This window comes from Engystomops pustulosus, chromosome 4 (assembly GCF_040894005.1).
Source record: "Engystomops pustulosus chromosome 4, aEngPut4.maternal, whole genome shotgun sequence".
NCBI lineage: Eukaryota > Metazoa > Chordata > Amphibia > Anura > Leptodactylidae > Engystomops > Engystomops pustulosus.
In genome coordinates this window covers 98,376,043-98,386,859 of record NC_092414.1, presented here as the reverse complement: position 1 = coordinate 98,386,859, position 10,817 = coordinate 98,376,043, and the positions used below count along the sequence as shown (strand labels likewise).

The window sequence follows — 10,817 nt, the reverse complement described above, 5'->3', positions numbered from 1 at the left end:
GCCCCCCAGTAAGTAATGTGCCTCACACAGCCCCCCAGTAAGTAATGTGCCTCACACAGCCCCCCAGTAAATAATGTGCCTCACACAGACCCCCAGTAAGTAATGTGCCCACACACAGCCCCCCACTAAGTAATGTGCCCACACACAGCCCCCCACTAAGTAATGTCCTCACACACAGCCCCCCACTAAGTAATGTCCTCACACACAGCCCCCCAGTAAGTAATGTGCCTCACACAGCCCCCCAGTAAGTAATGTGCCTCACACAGCCCCCCAGTAAGTAATGTGTCTCACACAGCCCCCCAGTAAGTAATGTGCCTCACACAGCCCCCCAGTAAGTAATGTGCCTCACACAGCCCCCCCCAGTAAGTAATGTGCCTCACACAGCCCCCCCCAGTAAGTAATGTGCCTCACACAGCCCCCCCCAGTAAGTAATGTGCCTCACACAGCCCCCCCCAGTAAATAATGTGCCTCACACAGCCCCCCCCCCCCAGTAAATAATGTGCCTCACACAGCCCCCCCCCCCCCAGTAAATAATGTGCCTCACACAGCCCCCCCCCCAGTAAGTAATGTGCCCACACACACAGCCCCCCCAGTAAGTAATGTGCTTCACACACAGTCCCCCATGTTCTTCCCTGGCCCCTGTCATGTCTCCCCCTCACCTCACTCAGGCAGCTCTCTGTGTGTGTACTGCTTTCCCCGGCAGGTCATGTGACCATTGCATCATCAAAGGTCCTTCAGCCTTCAGCCTCCGGGAGTCTTCTACTCCCGGAGGGTGAAGCAACTGCTGGGGAAAGCAGTCCCTGTACATGGTCTCATGAGAGAGGGAAGGAAGATCTAGCGATCCCCCTGCTGCACTCACCATTCCGTGCTCCCACGCAGCTGCCTCATCTCCTCCAGCCAGTAGCCCTCTGTGAAGGGACACAGGTCGGCACGGGCACGTGGTGACGTCATCACGCCGACCTGTGTCCTGCAGAGCGGTGCACACAGGCGCGATGTGCTGCACCGCTCTGCCTATAAATTACATCACCGCCTTGAAGGCGGCGATGTAATTTATTTTACAGGTGGCACGGACCTGCCAGCCATTGGCAAGTCCGTGCTACCAGCGGCAAAATGCCGCTTTTAAATGGGGTCCGCTATCTGCCGCCTGAGGCGGGGACTTCACCTCGCCTCATGGCAGAAGCGGCCCTGGTGGGGGGTCAGGGATAAAATCAGGGAAAAGAACCAAAGGAATAAGAATAGGGAAAATCATATAAAGTATATGTACACTAATGCCAGAAGCCTCACAAACAAAATGGAGGAACTGGAACTCTTAATGTTGAAGGGCAAATATGCTATAGTACAGTGATGGCTAACCTATGGCACTGGTGCCAGAGGTGGCACTCAGAGCCCTTTCTGTGGGCACTCAGGCCATCACCAGAGATGACTCAGGTATCTTCCTGCAGTCCCAGACAGCCCAGGACTTGCTGTGCACACAGGTATTTTAAAGTGACAGCTGTACCTGGGACTATCTTCTGCTTTATTGGTGTCCTCAGAGTGCTGATATCAATAAAAACTGTGACAGAGAAGGGAGTATAAATCACAAATTAAATTTCTGTGTTGGCACTTTGCGATAAATAAGCGGGTCTTTGTTGTAGTTTGGGCACTCGGTCTCTAAAAGGTTTGCCATCACTGCTATAGTAGGTATCAGTGAAACATGGCTGGACAATAGTTCTGACGTGGCCGTTAATATAGATGGTTATAGTCTTTTTACAAATGATCACATAAATAAAAAGAGGGGGTTTATAAATCTTGCCTCAAGCCGTCCTATGAGATGACATTGGTGAAAAAAATGAAGTTGTGGAGTTACTATGGGTGGAGATAGCATAACTATCTGAATTTCATCTAAAAAAAAAAGTCTTGTGCGGGGACGTGGCCTGACAGGGATGCAGAGCAGACGTGCCTGAGCTGAGCTTTGTGCCTTGGCGAATCTAAAGGGGCAAAAAAGCTTTTAAATGGGGAAATTTGGAACAAGAAGAGCATCCAGTCGTCTGCAGGATCGGTCACCTCACGGTACACCAATCTTTAATTACTTTGCTCCTCTCCAAGAGCGCCTACCTTCCTCCGACAGGGAGTCCCGTGATGCTTCTCACCGCACGCAGCCATCTTGCACGCCATGTGCAGCGAGAGTGAAAACTCTGACAGCTCCCTGTCATGCAAAGGGGAAGGAAAACTTCCAGACCTGAGGTTGAGGCTCTAGCCGGAGCCCAGCAGCGGCACACACAGATCCAGGGCAGCAGTACACTGGGGAAGATGCGCCATCAAGCCACAGTCACCACTCCCGTTCGCCACAACTCCCACGCCAGGGAGGGCCTGAGAGGGAGATTAGTGGAATATCTAGCAACTCCTGAAGCTGCAGTCCAGGGAGACCCAGAATTACAAACTCAACTGGCCCTACTCCCATCTAAGGGGGATATGGACACACTAGCATCTGAACTTAAAGGGGCCTGGTTCCATGATTTACAGCAGGTTCAAGTTATACAAGATAAAGTTGAGGCCCTTGAAACATTCACAGCAGAGGTCACAGTAGCTATTTCTGAGATCCAAGAGAAAGTAGAAACCCAGTCCGCGCAAGTGAGGCAGCTTGTATCCCATCTAGATGATCTAGAGAACAAAAAAACCAACAAAACAAAGTTAAGGATAAGGGGTTTACCGGAGGTGACGCATGCATCTGATGTATATTTAAAGGGAACCTGTCACCAGGAGACCCATTTTTAGCACTCCCCCGGTCCCCACAGAGCATAGTATATACACTGCCAAAGTGTTTTTGTATTAAAAATTGGTTTTACAGAAAAAAAGATATGTTATATTGTACCTTTCATTAGCATCTGCTGTGTGACTAGGCAGCTGCCAATTGGGAGGGGCTGGAAAGGAGCAGTTCCCCCCACCCTTGGGATTCAGCTTCTCCATGTGACCTTTTCAAATATATGAAAACACCCATCACTGGGCTTAGCGACGCCCCCTGCTCCTCTACAGCCAATCCCGAGTGTGGGGAGTTATTCATATATTTGAAAAGGTCACATGTTTCCCAAGGGTAGGGGGGAACTGCTCCTTTCCAGCCCCTCCCAATTGGCAACTGCCTAGTCACACAGCAAATGCTAATAAAAGGTACAATATAACATATCTTTTTTTCTGTAAAACCAACTTTTAATACAAAAACAGTGGCAGTGTATGTACTATGCTCTGTTGGGACTGGGGGAGTGCTAAAAATTGGTCTCCTGGTGACAGGTTCCCTTTAACATGCTACCAGAACGCCCGGTGGACACTCGTATAGAAATTGATCTTGACCATAGAGCGCTCCGGGCCCGGAGTGTTGAACCAGCGAGGCCACGTGATGTTAAATGCAGGATTCTCTTTTACTCCATAAATGATCAGATATTGCAGAAAGCATGGCAAAAAGGTGATCTTTACTTTGATGGGGCACAAATTTCCTTGTTCCCTGACAGGCGCACGCTCACACAGAGAGCTATCCTGGCCCATTGCTCCAAGTGCTACAGGACAAAAATATAGCTTACAAATGGGGGTTTCCATTTGCTCTCCCAACATGATCCAGCAACAGCCAAGCCTCTTTGACCCACCCAGAAGCACTACATTCCTTTCTGCATGCCCTAGACCTCTTTTCAATGACTCTCTTTGACTGGGTTCTACCCTCAGTGGATCAGCTTCTCCATACAAATGGCTTGCCTTCTACAGGGCCAGATCAGCGCCCGAGGTCTGATTCAGCTCGCTTTCAGCCCCAAAGAAAGAGGGGGTGCTCCACCTTTGATTAAGCTCAAGGAACTGGTCACCTTCTATAAACTGATGGAGTCTCATCCTCCTGGAGACTTGTATCCTTTACTTTGCCTCTACGCTTTTATTAGGCAAGTGCTTTTCTTATATGATGTTTTCACTATTTTCTCAACAGTGTTATCTTAACAGGACTTCTGCGGTCCCCATGCCATGTTTTTTCCTACCTGAGTTGAGTTTTCAAACTGTCTCCCTCTCTTGCTGAAGTATGGATACCGCAGGCGCATGGTGATTGACAAGTGCCTATGGTTCCCCTAACATATAAGTTTTTCTTTTGTTGTGTATTTTCTGAAGGCCTGTACGGATTATTTCTCTGTTTTATCTTTTTACTTTTCTTTTTTGTGCTGACCACTTCTGTCCTCATTGCAACCACCTACCCCCATAGGTGTGGCCATAGTAAGATACTATGGTTGAGATTTGTGCCCACACACTACCTAACTTAGTACTTTTAACAGGCTTGTTTTTTGTTCGGGTTCTTTTTCGACTTTACATCCCTTCGCCCACTACCCCAGTCCCTTACTCATTCCTAATACCTTCCCTCCATTCCTTCTCCCCCTTTTCCTAACGAGGTCTCCAAACCCCATACACCCAGTGTATCCAAGTGTAGTTGAAGGGTTTACCTTTGAGTGCTGACAATGGCCACACAGGCTGCTCTCCCATTTAAGATAGCTACCTTTAATGCCAAAGGTTTAAACCTACCAGAAAAGCACTCTCAGGTTCTCTACTCTTTCCACAAGCAGAGGGTCCAAATCTTATGTGTACAAGAGACTCACTTTATGACAGACCATATGCCAGTGATTAACTGCAAATACTACCCTACCCAAATCCACTGTACCATTCCTGAGAGTAGATCCAGAGGGGTATCAGTTTTCATACATAAATGCGCACAATGCATGGTTTTAGAGACAAAGTTCGACACCGAGGCCAGATACCTCTTCGTGAAATGTGATATTCAGGGCTCCACATGCACACTTGCTAATACACACTTTGTCTGAATATTGATCAGACAAACTTCCAGCTTAAAACATTAGAGGACTTGACGGTGTTTGCGAATGGTTCCCTAATTCTCTGTGGTGATTTCAACCTTGCCATTAACCCACTCGTAGACACATCCTCAGGTAAATCCTCTGTGCCCTACGGTAAGCTTAATCGCTTGCATAGACTACTTCACTCTATGCAGCTATGCAACATATGGCGGTTGCATCATCCAGAGGAGAGGGATTATTCATTCTATTCTCAGGTGCACAATTCTTATAGCAGAATCACCTATATGTACATCCAACACCACCTACTCTCGTCTGCCTTGAGCTCTGAGGTCGGTTCGATCATTATTTCAGATAATGCTCCCGTAAATTGCACCCTCTCCCTACTACCCTGTTTCCCCTAAAATAAGACATCCCCTGAAAATAAGACCTAATACATTTTTGTTGAGGCTTAGGAATATAAGGCCTCCCCTGTAAATAAGACCTACAGGAAGTCGTTGCAGCAGCTCCCCCCACGCCAAACATTGGTATTAGGAAATCTTTTAGATGCTGTAGAAGGTTGTGATATGGGGTAGAATTCATGGAATAAATCACTGGCTGTTGTGCTGGAAATGTGATCCCAGTAGCTACCAGGATGAAGGATCATTTATGGAAAGTGCTTTTATTAAACATGAGATAATGGGGCCACTCATTCTAATAGAAATGCAGTCACAAGAAATTCAGCATGAAAGTCAGAGTTTGGAGAGTCATAAGGAGGTTAGAGAACTTGATTTTTTGTTCAACGATAAATGTAAATTCTTGTTCATGGAAAAATAAGACATCCCCTGAAAATAAGACCTAGTGCATCTTTAGGAGCAAACATTAATATATAATGTCTTGTTTTTGGGGAAACAGGGTACCAGGAAGGTGCTCCCCTTTTAACTGGAGACTAAACGAATCCCTTTTACAAGATCAGCTTTGCCTCTCGGAGCTAAAAGAAATTACCAATAAATCCCATCTAGACCACCCGTCTATAAATGGGAAATTCTTAAGCGCAACCTAAAAGGTACCCTTATAAAACATGGGTCCCGTTTAAAAAGGGCTGCTAGCACCAAACTTACATCCCTCATGACCACTCTTCATTACCTTGAGGCTAAACACAAAAGAAACCTACTTGTTGCGACCCTACGGGAACTCATTGTGACACAGCACGAAGTTAACTTTCTCCTTGAAGCCAAACAGAAACGGTTCAAACATTTCTGTTCCTGTTCCTTCTAAGAGTGGGGAAATAAGCCAGGATGCTTACTAGCCAAGGCCTTTGTGCAAGAGAGTATTGACATATATAGCCTCGATCAGGAGTGGTGCCTGCACATCTGTTCACACCGCTGAGGATATAGCGGAAGCCTTCTCTTCCTACTATCATTCTCTATACAACCTTCCTCTGCCTCCAAACTCATTTGTCCCACCACACCCCCCACTGTCACTGACACAATATATCCAGTACACCGCTCAACACACTTGGGGATCTTCACACAGTAATTAAATACCTCCCAGCTGGTAAAAGCCCAGGACCCGATGGGTATACTGCCGCTTTCTATAAAACCATGATCCCAGAAATCTCCTTAAGCCGACTGGTCATTTTCAATGCAGTCTCCCCCTCTAACCCTCTCCCGCCCACTTTCCTTCATGCACATATTACAGTTATTCCTAAAAAAGGGAAGGACCCCCAAATTTGCCCTAGCTACAGGCCCATCTCCCTCATCAACACAGACACTAAAATATATGCCGAAAATGATTGCCGACTAGCCCGCCTTCTGGGAGACCTAGTCCACCCGGATCAAGTGGGATTCATACCATCATCAAATGAAACAAACGAGAGTCCCCACTCTCATTCTCTTGCTCGACACCGAAAAGGCGTTTGATCAGGTGGACTGGGTCTTACTTGAAGAAACTCTCTTCCAATAGGAATGGGCCCGGTAATGCGAGCAAAGATCAAAACCCTATATAGTGCCCCGTATGCGCAAATCAAAGTCAATGGCTCATTATCACCTCCCTTCACCATCAAAAACTGCACCAGGCAGGGATGCCCCCTCTCCCCTCTCTTGTACGCTCTAGTAATAGAACACCTACTCAATGCTATTCAGTCACACCCCGACATCATGGCAATCAGGATCAGAGATCGTGAATACAAATGCTCCGTTTTTGCAGATGATGTCCCGCCGTACCTAACAAATCCGGGCACCTCCCTGCCCCCACTTATGGAGGTTCTTGAAACATTTGGCCACTTTAGCAACCATAAAATTAATGTAACTAAAAGTGTGGCGATGTGTCCCGGCCTCTCAGACCTCGAGACACTGGTGCTCGAGGTATCCCTTCTCCTGGCAGCAAAAAGCCATCACCTATCTGGGAATCCAAATCCCCTCACATCTCAAATCCACATATGCCCTAAATTACGACACATATCCTCTGTGGGGAAAGTTAATTGTGTCAAGATGACCTTACTACCAAAGCTTTTATATCTCTTTCAGATGATCTCGTTGACCTTGCCCAAACTGTTCTTCCAGAAACTGCTGAGTTTCCTCAACAAGTTGCTCTGGTCCTCTTCCCCCCCAAGGATAGCAAAGGCCACGTTGATACTAGGAAAATAGCAGGGGATCTGCGACTTCCTGACTGTAGCAGCTATTTCCTCGCTGCTTCATACGCGAGGATATTGGACTGGTTCCATGGTAGGAAAAACAAATTGTGGGTACAATTTGAGGATAGTCTTTCACCTGCCCCTCTAACCACCCTGCCCTGGTTCCACTCTTATGCCTCACTTGATCACCGCCAAGCTACTCTTCCCTACGTGGTTCACCCGGTCCTAAAAAATTGGATGCATCTACATGCCTGTTTGACCCAGATGAACCTATGGTCCCTATCACTGACAATTTTGACTTTCCTAAAAAGAAAACCAGCAATAACTATATACAGCCCCCCCAGTTATCACTGTATACAGCCCCCAGTAATCACTGTATACAACCCCCAGTAATCACTATATACAGTCCCCCAACAATAACTATATATAGTTGCCAGTTTTCACTATATAAATCTCCCAGTATTCACTAGCCCCCAGTAATTACTGTATACAGCCACCAGTAATCACTACATACATCCCTCCAGCATTAACTATATACAGACTCCCCAGTAACACCTATATACAGCCCCCCCAGCCTTAACTATATACAGCCCCCCGGAATTAACTATATACAACCCTCCAAGCATTAACTATATAAAGCCCCCAGCATTAACTATAGACATCCCCCAGAATTTACTATATACAGCCCCCATGAGAATTAACTATATACAGCCCCTCCTGCATTAATGTTAGACAGCCCCCCAAGCAGTAACTATATGAAGCCCCCCAGCATTAACTATATACAGCCCCCCAGCATTAACTATATACAGTTCCCAGTAACACCTAAATACAGTCCTCCAGCAATAACTATATACAGCCCCACCCCAGCACTAACTATATACAGTTCCCAGTAAAATAATAAAACTTTGCTTACTCTGACTCGACCACACTGTAAACATTTGGCCCCAGGCACACCCCTTATAATGAGGCCCTGACAGAAATATAGTGCTCCCCTCTATATATGAGTCCACACAAGGAGCATGTTCTTTTAATTGGCTCAAAATTGAGGAATTGTATAAATGTGGAGGTATTATGTAATGCATATCCCTTCCTATGCCCCACAAAAAAGCTACAAGTGTGTGCAAACCAATAAGAAGTATAATATAAAAACTTTAATAAATTGCAACACAAAATATGTTATGTATTTGATACACTGTGACTCATGCCACCTGCAATACGTGGGTAGCACCAAGTGATCTTTCAAGGGTTGTCTGAGTGAGCATATCATGGATGCTACTTGGAAGTAGGGAGGTGTTCTGGATTTTAGAAATGGACACAAGACATCCTAGGGGTTTAAACTATCGATCCAATCTTAAGTATATATATGAGTTGTAGTAAGGTATTATATTTTATTATATGTGTATACAAAATACAATTCGTGGTCAATATATATATTTTCTTTATATTTCACATATTTTTCTATGTAGTTTATATAAGTATACACAGAAAGTTTCATTATGCTTTTAATGCATGCTCGTAATGATGTTTCTCTGTATGTTAGTGAAAATGATGTCATAGAAATTAAGTGAGGTACATGTGCCCGTGTAAAGGGGGTTTTAAAAGTTTGTTAGACCATGACTAATAGCCGCATGCAAACAGCTTGAAATGCTTAGGTCGATTTAAATATATATCCGATAAATATCATTTCTAATCTAATGAAATAATGAATGCATTTTTAAAGTATGAATTTGGAGTGCTGAAGGACATTCATATTTTTTTATTTGTTACCCTATGCGATGCGGTGGATATCTCTCCTCTCTCTCCTCCATGCACCATCAACAACATGTCGATATTAGTGAGACCTTTGGATGATCTGGGTGAGCTGACTTTAATTTATATTTTTCCTTTTTGTTCCTGTTTACAACTCTACATGTGTCCTAGATACAGTTGTAAGCTTCTCAGTGGGCCACTACAATTCCGAGGGCCCCAGAGCCACCTCCCCTCTCCCGGTAGCTATGCCTCTGGAGGTTACTAAAGCACAGTAAGTCATTGGCATTTGCATTGACTGTAAAACAAAATAATTTTAAATCTCTTTAAGCTTTTCTTGGTGGGTTTCAATTCTGAAACTTTTAACATGCATTTTAAGGATTCAAATGTTCACCATGGCAGAGCTCCCACCTGTCTTTACTTTGCTTTTTAGCCATCCTATTTATAAACCTATGTGAATTCTGCTATTCATCAGTCCTGTTTTCTCTGGCAACAAGACATATACTATAATTCTTACAAAAAAAAATACTTCCTGAGTTCAAGGAGCTGATTAAATGAAACATGTTCTTTGCCAAATGTCACTGACTTACATTATTTTCGTTTGTCCTACACATATCTTGTCATATTAACAAATGCATGTGCTGTAATTAAATAAAATACATGTGTAAATGAAAGAAATAAATGACAAATGAAATAATAAATTAGATTCATTTCATCTATAGAATATAAATATAGCTCTGATATGCTTTTTATCTTAGTTGCTGAAAAAAAAAGATGCTGCGCATATTAGATATTTAAGATAAATAATGATTCCCCCTTATTCAACAAAAAAAGAGGCAATTTATAATGACTTGTATACCAGTTCCAGCACAATTCTACACCTGGCCAAACTTGGCGTAATATTCACCAGGGCCAGAGCCTCTTCATATATCTTGTCCATATTGGGCCAGGAAAGGGGGAAATGAGAACTGCTGCACAATGTGCCCAATGTGCCCAAAATCCTCTCCATGGTGTTGTCCTACAATAAAACTTCGAACTTCCTTAAAAGCTTGTGAGTTGTGATGCACACAGGTTCCTTGGCTGCCGTACCTTCCTGAGTTCTACTTTTTTTAGGTCAATCAATTGTAGAAGATGTGGGAAAACTTGGAATTCACAGTGACTCTACTTCAATTTACAAACAAGTTTTTTTGAAAGACTCTGGACTCAGGAAGTACAGACAGGACAATAAGCTCAAATCCGAGCCCAACTGTCACCTGCCTGCTTGCCTCTGCATATCCTAGGTAATTTAGGACATCTTGAAGACAGTTCTTCCCTACGCCAAAGTGAGAACATGAAACAAGATTCACAAATAAATAACACAGAAGAATAACAAGCGGTCTGGGTCACAACTAAGATAACAGATACATTACAAAATCAGAGTTCAAAGGGAAAGTCACAAAATGTCAGCCGATATCAGATAACTAGAAATTCAGAAATATAGCAAAAGCAAAACTCAAACAATAGAGGCAGCAGAAAATATAAACAGCAATGTACTAGCTATGAGCTGTAGATATATATAATATATATATATATATATATATATATATATATATATATATATATATATATATAGCCTAAGTTCTACATGGTTCCCCTGTGCAGGGAAAGCAGGG

At 44.1% G+C, this 10,817-nt stretch overlaps 1 long non-coding RNA gene across 1 annotated transcript; it reads left to right on the top strand.

Annotated features, from left to right (window-relative positions):
• Nucleotides 1-7,316: 7,316 nt before the first annotated feature.
• LOC140129045 (uncharacterized) lies at nt 7,317-10,589 on the top strand. The gene is made up of 3 exons (XR_011855272.1): nt 7,317-7,510; nt 9,255-9,275; nt 10,279-10,589. It is a non-coding gene; the product is annotated as an uncharacterized lncRNA (long non-coding RNA).
• Nucleotides 10,590-10,817: the final 228 nt, after the last annotated feature.